Source organism: Suncus etruscus, chromosome 2, assembly GCF_024139225.1.
Source record: "Suncus etruscus isolate mSunEtr1 chromosome 2, mSunEtr1.pri.cur, whole genome shotgun sequence".
NCBI classification, from domain to species: domain Eukaryota; kingdom Metazoa; phylum Chordata; class Mammalia; order Eulipotyphla; family Soricidae; genus Suncus; species Suncus etruscus.
The window spans coordinates 30,806,185-30,820,006 of NC_064849.1; positions in this window are offsets into that span (position 1 = coordinate 30,806,185).

The window sequence follows — 13,822 nt, forward strand, 5'->3', positions numbered from 1 at the left end:
ATTACTTTTGAAGACTTTTGTGTATTAGGTACTGTGATTTACAATACTGTTATGATTGTTTTATTTGTGCCTAATCCCAATACTTTACCCATCACCAGTGTACCCATATTTCTTTCACAAAGTTCCCAATGTCTCTCTCTTTTAATCATACCCTCACAAACTCAGTTTGTGGATTATTTCTCACAGTGTTGTCCTTGGTCTTTTGTTGCTACTTTATTGTGTTCCTTAATTGCACATATGAGAGAGATCATTTGGGGATTATTTTGGTGGGGAGGCACATCTAGTGAAGTTCAGTAGTTATTCCTGACTCTAAACTCAGAAATTACATCTGGAAGTGCTTGAGACCATATGGGATGCTGACATGGATTTGAGTCAGCAACATACAAAGATATTGCCCTACCCACTGTATTTAAAGAGATCATTATGTACACATCCCATTTCTTCTGGCTGACTTTTCCTTTTTTTTAATTCTTTATTTTTAATTATAAGAACAAAGATGCAAAGAAAGAGGACAAGGTAAAGTTACAGTAGAAGGACAACCACACATAAACAGAATTCTCAGAAGTCCCCTTACTGATATTTTAACTCTGAACTTATAGCCAAAGAACATTAAGAAAAATAAAACAGAACCCATGTACAATTACTTTGACCCTCAAGTCCCAAGATTGTAATACATAATATTTCTTAGCAGCACACAAAGCAATGTAAAGCCATAACACTTATGTAACTTCTTAAACATTGAAGGCAAAGTACTTTTTTACATTTCCATGCACATGCATATTAGTTAAGATTAACCTCAAAAGTTTAAGTGGGTTGTTTTTCTAAAGGATTAGAGTCAAAGGAGCACAGTAAAAATGGTGTTAGAGTGGCAATTATTGTTTGCATAGGCCCACCAAAATATGAGGGACATGGAAAGTAAAAGCCTTGGCTTAAATACAAGGAGGCCCTACCCCTGAAGTTTCCTGGCATAAGACCAACTCTAGACTCTAGGCAAACTAGTTTGTCCAATCCAAGTCATTGTCTGTAGTGCCAATACAGTTTTATTTTTCACACAGTCTCTGTTGTTGGTATCATGTTTCTATATTAAAGATCCTGGAATCTGTATATCCTACATTGCAGTCAGAATGGTGCAAAGCATCCTCTTGTTTCACCTCACAATTAAAGGGCAATGCAGAGAGCCCTGTTGTGTAAGCAGGTTGTTGTTGTTGTCAAGTCTTCTTAGTGCTAAGGAAAGTCTCTTTTGAGCAGGTCGATGCCAGGGAAGTGGTAGGGTCTTCCCTCATAGAGGATTGCTTCCAGGTGTTGTTATAAAAAGCCTTGGATGTTTCATAGATAGCTTTCCTGGTTCAGGGGTGAATGGAGAATACCCATTCTTTTGAGGCCTGTGCCAGGTCATTATATCAATGTTCAGGGTGTAATGTCTCATTGCACTACAAGATTTATGTGTTCCAATCTCTATTAGATGAGAATTTATTTGTATGTATAGTATTTTCCCATTTTAATGTGCCTATGCAAACAAGGAACAATGCCATGTCGCATTATCAGCACATATGGGGGCCATAAGAAGAAGTCCAACTTTTTCCTGCTGAGCCAGCCTAGAGACACCATGGACCATAATCCCTTCAGGACTCACACCTGGTAAGATGTCTCCACTCAACGAATGTGGGGCCGATTCCTGCCTTGTGATTGGGCACCCAGAGACTTAAAAGGGATGGCAGCCATTCTCTCTGCCTTTTTCCTGCTGAGCCAGCCTAGAGACACCAAGGACCATAATCTTTTCAGGACCCACACCCGGTAAGATGTCCCCACCCAACAAATGTGGGGCTGATTCCTGCCATGTGATTGGGCACCCAGAGACTTAAAAGGGACAGTGGCCATGCTCTCTGCCTTTTTTCTGCTGAGCCAGCCTAGAGACACCAACGACCATAATCTCTCCAGGACCCACACCCGAGAAGCATGGCTTCGGATATCTTTTAACCCCTGAATTCCATTTCTCCACATTGTAAGAAGCAATTTACAGCCTTACAAATGAAGAAATTTTGCAAAACACCCCCATGTTTAAAGAAGTCAAGATAGCTGCTCTGATAATCTAAAAAGTAGGAAATAGCTAGGTATACTCTCAAATAAGAAGTGTAGATTAAAATTATGGAAGCATTGATAGACTTGACTGGAGCACAGTTAAGCATCAAGAGGATTTGACGACTGAAATTAGAAATTTTCACACTGAAATAACAGGTCTGAAAAACTGAGCTTATGCAACTCTTGCCAGCATGGGATTTGGGGAGACCACATGCCGGAGGCTTTCTCCCTAGCTTGTGGAGTGCTGGGAGGCTTGGCAGGCCCCACAGCTGTCCCTTTCTTTATCCCCTGACTCCAGGCCTTCCCTGGGTGCCAGCTCAGATGGCCAGAAATGGGTTCAGGTGGACTCTTAGGGGTCCTCAGGCTTTCCCCCTCCCTTCATATTCCAGGGGGGATGTGCATGGGGAGGAAGGCAGCCAGATAACTGGCTTCCAGTTTCCTCTTTGATTATAGAGGCCAGCTCTTGCCAGGTATGGGGTTTGGGAAGGCCCCATGCCGAAGGCCTTCTCCCTGGCCTGGGGAGTGCTGGGAGGCTTGGCAGGCCCCCAGCTGTCCTTGTCTTTTTCCCCTGGACTCCATTGTACATGGGTTCTGTTTTATTTTTTTAATGTTCATTGGCTGAAAGTTCAAAGTTAAAATATCAGCAAGGGGACTTCAGAGAATTCTGTTTATGTGTGATTGTCCTTCTACTGTAACTTTACCTTATCCTCTTTCTTTGCATCTTTGTTCTTATAATTAAAAATAAGGTGGACCCTTAGGGGTCCTCGGGCTTTCCCCCTCCCTCCATACTCCAGGGAGGAGGTGCATTGGGAAAAGTGTGGGCAGATATCTGGCTTCTGATTTCCTCTTTGAGTCTGGAGGCCAGCTCTTGCCAGGTATGGGGTTTGGGGAAGCCCTATGCCAGAGGCCCTCTCCCTAGCCTGGGGAGTAATGGGAGGCTTGGCAGGCCCCCAGCCATCCTTGTCTTTTTACCCTGACTCCAGGCCTTCCCTGGGTACCAGCTTAGATGGCCAGAAATGGGTTCAGGTGGACTCTTAGGAGTTCTCAGGCTTCCCTCCTCCCTCTGTACTCCATGGGGGAGGTGCATTGAGAAGAGGGTGGGCAGATATCTGGCTTCCGATTTTTTCTTTGATTCTGGAGACCAGCTCTTGCCAGGTATGGGGTTTGGGGAGGCCCCATGCTGGAACCTCCTCCCTAGCCTGGGGAGTTCTGGGAGGCTTGGTAGGCCCCCAGCCGTCCCCCCCTCTGTTTTTCCTGGACTCCAGGCCCTCCCTGGGTGCCAGCTCAGATGGCCAGAAGTGGGTTCAGGTGAATTCTTGAGGATCCTCAGGCTTTCATCCTCTTTCCATATTCTAGGGGGGAAGTGCATGAGAAGGAAAACGGGCAAATATCTGGCTTCCGGTTTCCCCTTTGATTTTGGAGGCCAGCTCTTTCCAGGTATGGGGTTTGGAGAGTCCCCATGCAGGATGCCTTCTCCTTAGCCTGGGGAGTGCTGGGATGCTTGGCAGGCCCCCATCCATCCCTCTCTTTTTCCCCTGGACTCCAGACTGGTCCAGGTGGGGGTCTATAGGGGTCATCAGGCTTTCCCCCTACCCCTCCCTATAGTAATGGGAATGTGCTTTGGGAGGAGGGTGGGTCGTTCTAGCACTGGTTTGTGTTGGGACAGTCACTGGAAATTTTTTCTCCTTGGTCTCCTATTGACAGTATTGTATGCATATAGTTTATATATGCATAATATCCAACTTGTATTATGACCTTGATACTGCCCTACAAAGCTCATATCTAATCTTTTACTGCCTCAGTCCCAACTGTTATTTTCCCCCATCTTCCCATGTAGGTGCAGCTCATGACATGAAGCTCAACACATAGAGTGATGAGTGCAGTTAGAGAAATAACTACACTGAAAACTATCATAACAATGTGAATGAATGAGGGAAATAGAAAGCCTGTCTTGAGTATAGGTGTGGGTGGGGTGGGGAGGAGGGAGATCTGGGAAATTGGTGGTGGGAATCTTGCACTGGTTAAGGGGGGTGTTCTTTATATGACTTATCATACAACTACAATCATATTTGTAATCACGGTGTTTAAATAAAGATAATTAAAAAAAGAACAAGTCCAACAATCCCCATGACATAGTTCAATCATAAGCATTAAACTGAGGGACTCATTCACCAGAATTACTTAGTGAACAGCTCACAAAGAGAAGAAAAGATAAAAAGTGGGTAGAATTGTCACTGTAAAAGAAATATTTAGTATGAGTTATAGCTATCAAAGAAAATACACATAAAATACTCAAAAGACATGTGTCCATTTTGTGTCTTGTGAAATAGTTGGGGGTTGTTAAATCCAATGCACAACTTTGGTCTGTGATTAGGAATATGCAGTACTGAAGTTAAAAAGAGTAAATATGGGGTACTGATGGTTTGGGGTGAGAGAGTTAAGGAGTAATAATGAGCTGAGGGTAAAGAGGATTAATTAAGGGGAAGATAACGAATCCAGATTAGGAAGTAGAAGGAACTCTGGTGTGGAGGAGGTGCAATATATCAGAGGGGCTCTATACATTGTATAAATGAATTGTGAATGGATTAGGCTTGGTAGTCAGAGAGGACCATTGTATAGGAAGTCACGTCTACATATACACTAATTTTAGAGACCGATTTGAATGTTATCCTCCAAATCTAGGGCATTCCATTTTTTTCTTAGAAACAGTCAAAAATTAAGAACTTTTTGGATGATGTTAAAAAGTATATATGCCGTGCTTTTAAAAATGAATACTAGTAAGGAAAGAACCCCTGAATGGGGTCCAGTATGCATATGAGAGGAGTTTCTCTCCCCCACCTTTCCCCCCAGGCCTGATTTACCAGGCCTGGCCCTGAAGACCAGTCTGGCGTGGGGGGATCTCAGTCCCCTGGACTAAGTGGTCACTGGCTGACTTTTCTAAGAACGATATCTTTTCTACCTTTTCACTTCAAATTTCATGATGGTATTTTATTCAAAAACCCTTCAAGAAATAATGCTAATATACATTCTTTATTTACCTTAGCTTTTTTTTAAAAGATATTTTTATTTATACAATTTGATTACAAACATAATTGTAGTTGGGTTTCATTCATTTAAGGAACACCCCCTTTACCAGTGCAACATTCCCATTCCCATTACCAATGCCCCAAATCTTCCATCTCCTTCCCCTCCATCTGTATTTGAGACAGGCTTTCTATTTCCCTCATTCATTCACATCGTTATGTTAGTTATCAGTGTAGTTATATCTCTAACTGCACTCACTACTCTGTGGTAAGCTTCATATTGTGAGCTGGACTTTCCAGCTCTCATCTCTATTGTCTCTGAAACTTACTACAAAAATGTCTTTCATTTTTCTTAAAACCTATAAATGAGTAATACTATTCTGTGTCTATCTCTCTTCCTCTGACTTATTTTACTCAGCATAATAGATATACACATGGAATATTATGCAGCGGTCAGGAAAGATGAAGTCATGAAATTTTCCTATACATGGAAATACATGAAATCTATTATGTTTTTTTTTCTTTACTGAACTGCATGCTATTCCATTGGTCTGTATTTCATTCATAGCAAAGAACTTGTGTTGCTTTCTAGTTTTTTATCCTGAATAAAATCTAAAAGACTGTTACATTTAAAATAGTGCTCCTAAACATCAAATACCAACTTACCAAGGGAGGTGAAAGACTGATACAATAAAAGATATAAAGCATTGCTAAGATAAATAAATAAGTAAATGGAAAGACATTCCATGTTTATAGATTGTAAGAATAACCATTGTCAAAATAACAATTGAATACACTAACAGATTCAAAAAACACCCATTAAAATTTTAATGAAGAATTTCAGGACCTAGAACAAATCCTAATAAAATTCACATGAAACTAAAATTTTCTGAATATACAAAACAACCCTAAGGGAAAAACAGCAGAGGATAGGTATTTGACAATTTAGAACTATATTAAAAAGCTGTAACAGTCAAAACTGCATGGAACTGGAATAAAGATAAAACTTCCGACCAATGGAACAGAATTGAGAGTTCTGAGTTAACCTCCACATATTTCTAGAGAGCCATTTTGACAAAGTATATGAAGTGGAACAAAGAAAATCTCTTCAGTGTCAGAAAAACCGGATAGTCATATGTAAGAAAATAAAATTATAGTTGTACCTATAACTATACCTAAAACTCCAGACCAATGGAACAGAATTGAGAGTTCTGAGTTAACCTCCACATATTTCTAGAGAGCCATTTTGACAAAGTATATGAAGTGGAACAAAGAAAATCTCTTCAGTGTCAGAAAAACCGGATAGTCATATGTAAGAAAATAAAATTATAGTTGTACCTCACACCATTCACAAAAGTATACCAAAAGTAAATTATCTCAAGATTAGACCAGAATCTATAAAATAATGAAAGAGTAGATGAGCATATTTCTCCAGGAAGTTAAACAAAAAGTAGTTTTCAATAAGAAAATCAAAGTGACAAATAGAGCAAAAACAAAAATAAACAAAGTAACTATTATATTTAACAGTTTCTGCACAGTAAAACAAATTTAAGCTATAATTATAATGCATCCTACTGCATGGGGTAAAATATCCATACACAGTAATTAGGCTGATATCCAAATTCTATAAAGTATAAAATTCAACAAAAAATATTCAACAACCTCATCCATAAATGGGACAAAGATAAATGGACACTTTTCCAAAGTATATACATGGATGGCCAATACATATTTTAAAAAGTTCTCCTAGTCACTCACTCATGATTAAAGAAATAAAAATTAAAACAATATTGAGACACCATCACATGCTACGAGTGCTATATATTAAACAACTGAAAACTTTCAAAGTAGTCAGGGAAGTGATGAGAAGGTGTCTCTCATCCACTCTTAGTGGGAATGCAATCTGGTTTGATACAAAAGCAATTTGGAGCTCTATCCAAAATATAGGAATATAGTTCCCATATTACCCAGTCATATCACTTTTCGGTATCTATCCCTAAAACACACACACAAATATTAATTTGTAAGAATATATGTATACCTATACTCAGCACAACATTTAGCACAGGAACAAGGATATGAAAACAACCAAATGCCAAACTATGCATGAATGTATCACGGAAATATGTTGAAGCAAGGTAAGTATCAGTACCAGTATTATAAAGTATAGAAATGACATCAATAAATCAAAATAAAAGAAAGTTACTGATAGTAGAAGTGAAGCAAGAAAGGTGGGACAATTTAGTTCTACACCTTCAGTTGAGACTTATGTTTTGCCTTGAAGAAACGTGAATGCCCAGCCTTTTTACAACCTTTATCATATTTTCTGGGTTAGAAAGAATTACTCCTTTATTGGAACAAAAGCACAACTATCAAACTAAATTTCTAAGTTTGGCCAAGAGAAGATGCATCTAAAAAGCCTTTGTCAACCAAGAAAAATGTATTTTTTTTCCAAAATTGGAATAACAGAAAGTAGAATCCTCACGGGCTCTAGAATTTACACCCTCAACCCCATAATCCAACAATTTTGTTTAATTTCCTATGCACTCTCTTTCCTCTCACTTTAATTAAAGGAAAACTATTTCTCAAACTTTTATTAAAAAAACAAGCTTGATGTATTTCCCAGATCTACAGTTATGTTAATTAAATTCTCATTTATGGCATACTAGCTATTTGTGCAGCCAATAAATCCCATAACCTGAGTATCCCTTTTTGCTGCCACCATGTCTGCAACACAGCATTTGTTCCCAATACCCAAAATTCTTTGGGCTTTGTGGTAGGGAGCATATTTTTTATGATTTTATGATCCTATCACCTCTCCATGTATACTTTACATAACTCTTAAATTTGGTAACATAATTATTATACCTAGATCATTTATTTCTGCAAATAATCACATGTAATCTTTTTTTTTTTTTTTTTTTTTTTTTTTGGTTTTTCGGTCACACCCGTTTGATGCTCAGGGGTTACTCTTGGCTAAGCACTCAGAAGTTGCCCCTGGCTTGGGGGGCCCATATGGGACGCTGGGGGATTGAACCGGGGTCCTTCCTTGGCTAGCGCTTGCAAGGCAGACACCTTACCTCTAGCACCACCTCACTGGCCCCACATGTAATCTTAATAGCGTCAGATTACATTTGTCACTGTGTACAAAGATATTAAGGTTTATATTTAACTCTTCCTTATATTGAAACAGGTTCATCAAGCTTTCTGCTTTCCACACTTTTCTGAAAAACTTTTTCTAAAAAACATTTTTGATAAATTCTAGAAGAATTTATCTCTATTCTTCTCTAGCTTCTTCTCTCTAAATTGAGCTCTATAAAAAGGTTTTCAATTCCATGAAATACAAAAGTTTCCCTACTCACTGCAATAATAATGAGAGCTACAGAGACAAACCCATGCCTTGTTACATTTGATATTCCCCAGCAATGCCTAGATTATATTTATGTAGCAATAGTTATTACTAAATTTGACCAAATTAAAAATACACCTAGGAAGGCAAGTTAATATTTGTTCTTGCATCTTATGTCTCTAAGACCTTGAACCTCTCAAATTGCTAAAACATAATTATCAATTTTATAGTTAACATAGAAAATTTGGTATTCTAGAGACTCAATTTGTTTTCTCACCTCTTTCTACACCTTAATATCCCCCGAGGTCACATTAAATGGTTTCAAATAGAACCACCTATGTGCCCCAGATATCAAGTTGTCCACTTTTTTTTCACATATCTTTCCTTGGAAGGCTAAAGCAAAGATTCATCACCTAAAGATATTGAGCAGGAGAAATAATGCTTTAATCATTTATTCATTTGTTCAGTTAACAATAAAGATACTGTCTTATGCAGCTCCTAGGAAAGGGCTTACAATACAAGTTCCAATTACTCCCAGAGTTAGACATCTGGTGGCATCTGCAAACATTAACCTAATATATGAAGAGTATTAGGATGAGGGAATATAATGAAGAAATGTGAGATAACAACACAATGACTATAAGTAGTCAACTCTAAAATTTAATTCTGAGCCCATTGCTCATGAGCCAAAATGATTATTGAGGAGAGCTGGAAAGCTTTTGTATTTTATGGAATTGAAAACTTTTTTGATACAGCTCAATTTAGGGAGAAGAAACTAGAGGAGAATAGAGATAAACTCAAGAAGAATTTATCTTTCAAAATTTTTCAGATTCCTAATTTGAACTAGTTAATTCTAGCTCAGTTAACACTGAGCACCACTGGATGTTGTCCAAAATTAAAAAATATTTAACCAGGTTTTATATATATAGTACAGAAAGGAGGGTGTTTATCTTGCAAGTGAACAACTGTAGGATCCTGGGTTCTGAACGAGGAGACACCATTTTGTAAAGACCACATGGTAAGCTTCTCTTAAGTTATGTACAAGGAAGGATTTCATAAGGATTTCGTAGCATCACATGCTGTTAGCCACATGTTAGGCTTTCTCAAGCCTCCGTTATGTTAACTCAGCCCTAAGCTACTGTCCAGACCAGGTAGCCTATCTGGAAAGGACATAATGGAACAGAAGGAAGACAACAGCCTATTGTCTAACATCCCTAGACAACAGCCAATTATTTTAAAGATCATCAGAAACTAGAACCTCCCTATATTTTCTCCTTATATAATCTGATTTGTGACCTTGGGCATGGTTGTCTCCTCTGGGAGACAACAATGATCATCAGTCAGTCTGGGGTTTGTGACTGAAGGAATAAAGGTTTGTTCAGCTTTACTCCATTTGTGTGGTCTTATCCTTTGACTTCAGACCCTAACACAACATTGATTCTATTACTAACACTGTATATTGTTCCCTAGCACCACCAGTAGTGATCGCTGATCACAAAGTCAAGAGTTAACACTGAGCACCACTGGATGTGGTCCAAAATTTAAAAAAAAAATTAAATAAGTAAAAAAAACCACAACATACAAATTAAAAGTTTTATTGACAAATGTATTGTTAGAAGTACTGAACAAAATAAACACAGTAAATAATAAATACTGACCTAGCTTAAACTATTTTATGTATCATCTAAGAATGCCTGTTTTCATAGACATTATATGTTAGTATACAATAACTAAACTATGTTTAGTTATCTTTGGTTTCTGAGCATTATGGAAAATAAAATATTATAAAATAGAAATTAAAACCATTTCAAATGTGATCCAAGTTTTAGAAAATCATCATTAACTTAAAACATTGACACATGCATCTGAAGAAGTTTAATGTGAATGGAATTCAATCTCAATTATCTTCTATTTCTATAAGTGACCTAACAGTTTCAGATGGTCTTTATCTACTCAGGTAACTCTACCTGATGTTTTTGGTTTGTGTACATCTAAACAATTATTTGGATTCCTCATCTTTTTGTAGTTTTTTAAAACTGTCCAGAGAATTGAGTACAGCTGCTAACTGGACCTGACAGGTATACAATGACAAAAATAAAACAACTCTGATTGTTGTAGAAATGCATGTTTTACAGCAACTCATTTGCTCTATGCCAGTGATTTATTACATTTGTATATGTGCACATATAAGTTTGTTATGACAAGACGCTTAGTAATTAATTTGTCAACATAGTTTTATGTAACATAATCCAGCCATAGAAAATGTACCACATTTAATAAAAGAAAGTGCTTAAACAGAACTCTATTCTGAAAAGTCATTTGGGGTGATGATGAAAATCAGGAAACCAAAGCAGAAATGTGAAGCAGGAGGCCGAAATCTAAAACAGTGCTACAAATCCCAAAGAAGCAGCCTGTTGGAGCTGTGAAGACTTCCCACCCCAAAATGAAGTGTTCTTGTGTTACATAAAATGGAATGGTGCTCTGGAAACCCAGCGAGAAAGAAATGAACACAATTTCTTATTCTTTCACATGGCCTTCAGTTTCATGCCTGAAATAATAGAGGAGATTGCTGGGCTGAGGGCATTTGAACTTCTGGGAGTTCTAGTCTGATTTTCCCTTCTCTGCAGTGACATCATTACCCGGTCTTACTAGTATAGCTTACTTTTACACAGGGAGATGGCAGTTAGCATCGTAGCTCATGAGTGAAATTGTTTTCTGTTAGTGTATTTGGAAAGAAAAATTGATTTACTTTTTATCTTCCACAATAATAATGGTTATATGGTCTCTTGAGTGGAACCTCTCAGAACAGACTATTTCTTTCCCTTTAATTAATTGCTGCTAAATTTCTTATTACTTTGATAAATTGGTTTTTTATGACTTCTGAGATCTAAAAATAATCAAAGCACAATATGTACATAAACAAAAGTGGCAGATCGGATCATCTGGAAAAAAAATCTGCCCGAATATGCTCTTGTGGACGATTTTCTGAAGAAAAAGAGAATTCTCATCGCTTCTCAGCCTTTTGGCTAAGATCAAGTGTAGACTTCTCATCACTTTTTCTACGCCACACCAAACTTCTAAGCCATAGTCCCATACTTCTTCCCATCTCCGCGTACATGTCCTCCCAATGAAGGAAACAGTAGCCATAGAGGGAAGATGATGGGCTTTTCCCTTTTGATGTGACTGTCAAGAAGATAATAATCCCTGCAGATTCATTTAGAAAAAGAGCAAACAAATTCACCTCCTTGCTAATGGCACGTCATAGCTCCTGTAGAAGCTGTCCATGATTTATGTCTCTCCACTGCCCTTACTGACTTTGCTTGTCCTATGCTCATTTGCATTCCTTTATATGCTGTTCTGAAAATATTTGTTCTCCGTATTCATCAGCTTCAAATAACTCTGCACACTTTCTGGAAGACATGTCTAGGATCCCATCTATAATGCTGACCAGGATACTCCTTCCTTTCATTATGCAGTGTCATGATTGGAGAAGTGTGAAATCTTAAGAAGTATATAGGTTATTACATTCAATTTTTCTCAAAGAGACCTTTGTAATTAGAAAACAAGTTGTAGACATAAACGCTCATTTTGAAACTTAGAAGTATTAAAAAGGAGGCCAGAATGATAGTAAAATATAAGTCACTTTCTTTGCACTTTCTTTGCATTTTGCACTGGCTAACCCAGGTTTGATCCTTGGAACCTCAAATGGTTCTTGGAGCACTACCAACAAGTGATTCCTGAGTACAGAGCCAGAAACACAGGTCATACTCAGCAGGTGTGCCCCATAACAAAAAACAAAACAAAACAAAACAAAAGCATTAAGAGAATATTATTGTAAAGGTATTGATATTTTCATTAGTCTTTTATAAATGTAGAGGAGCTAGATAGATCACTTTGTCAAGATTCTACACCAATAAAATATATCCACATAAAATTGGAAATACACTGTTGACTTAAAACACTCAGCCTTTTCAATGAAAAATATTTCTATGCTTGATTTAAATCCTGAAAATGACCTTGTCCATCATTAGTATAGTGGTGGGTATCCCCATCTGTCAAATGCCACAAATTAGATTTTAAATTTGCTTAGGTAGAAGTTGAGCCAGAGAGATAGTACAGCAAGTAAGGTGTTTGTCTTGCATGAGGTCATCTGGGTGTTTATCTGGGGCATCCAATATGGCTCCTCAAGCCACCAGGAGGATTTCTGAGTGTAGAGTGAGGAGTAAACCCTGAAGAACAACCAAATGTACCCACACACACACAGGAAAAAATTAAGTTTTGTTATCATTCATATTAAAATATTTTGAAACATTTTAAACTTTATGAACAGAATTAAAGCTTTCCTTTTTTTTTTTTTTTTGGTTTTTGGTTTTTGGGCCACACCCGGTACGCTCAGGGGTTACTCCTGGCTATGCACTCAGAAGTTGCTCCTGGCTTGGGGGACCATATGGGACGCCGGGGGATCGAACCGCGGTCAGTCCTAGGCTTGCACTGGCAAGGCAGATACCTTACCTCTGGCGCCACAACGCCGGCCCCAGCTTTCCATTTTCTAAATTAGTTGTGTCTGGTATGTTCAAAAGCTATTTTACTTTATATGTTAGTGATGTAAAAATGATGACAATGGATTTTTTGTCCACTGTTCCCAGATTCTTCAATATTGTTTTTTAAGATTGAAAATAAGAAATGCACAGTGGTAGGGCCTTTGCCTTGCACGTGGCCTACCTGGGACAGAACCAGGTTCAATTCCTGGTATCCCATATCGTCTCCCGAGCCTGCCAGGAGCAATTTCTGAGCACAGATCCAGGAGGAACCCCTGAGAAATGAGAGAGAGAGGAGAGGGTGGGGGAGGAAGGGAGAGAGAGAGAGAGAGAGAGAGAGAGAGAGAGAGAGAGAGAGAGAGAGAGAGAGAGAGAGAGAGAGAGAGAGAGGAAAGGAGAGAGGAAAGGAGAGAGGGAGGGAGGGAGGGAGGGAGGGAGGGAGGGAGGGAGGGAGGGAGGGAGGGAGGGCGAAAGAGAGAGGAAAAGAAACTTCCTGTATGAATGCAAGAATCTTACAGAGTGGTCTGGCAGGTTTAGGTTTCTAGGTTTCACTGTTTACCATTTGCCTTAGGTATTGGCAATTACTTTTTAGTCTTTGGTGAGCCTAAACTCTGAAGCAGAATTTTTGGTCCTGGAAAATGGCGAACTTCCCTTCCTTAGGAAAAGTCCAGAGCTTTCCAATCAAGCTCACATTTTTTTCAGGGTGAGAGCAAGAATCCTTTTTGAAAGGAAACAAGAAAAATATAAGAGGGAGCAGAAGCAATAAAAAGATAGCATCAAAGAACTGGGTATGTATATGTGTGCATAAAAAGAAAAGCAAATGTTGAAGTAAT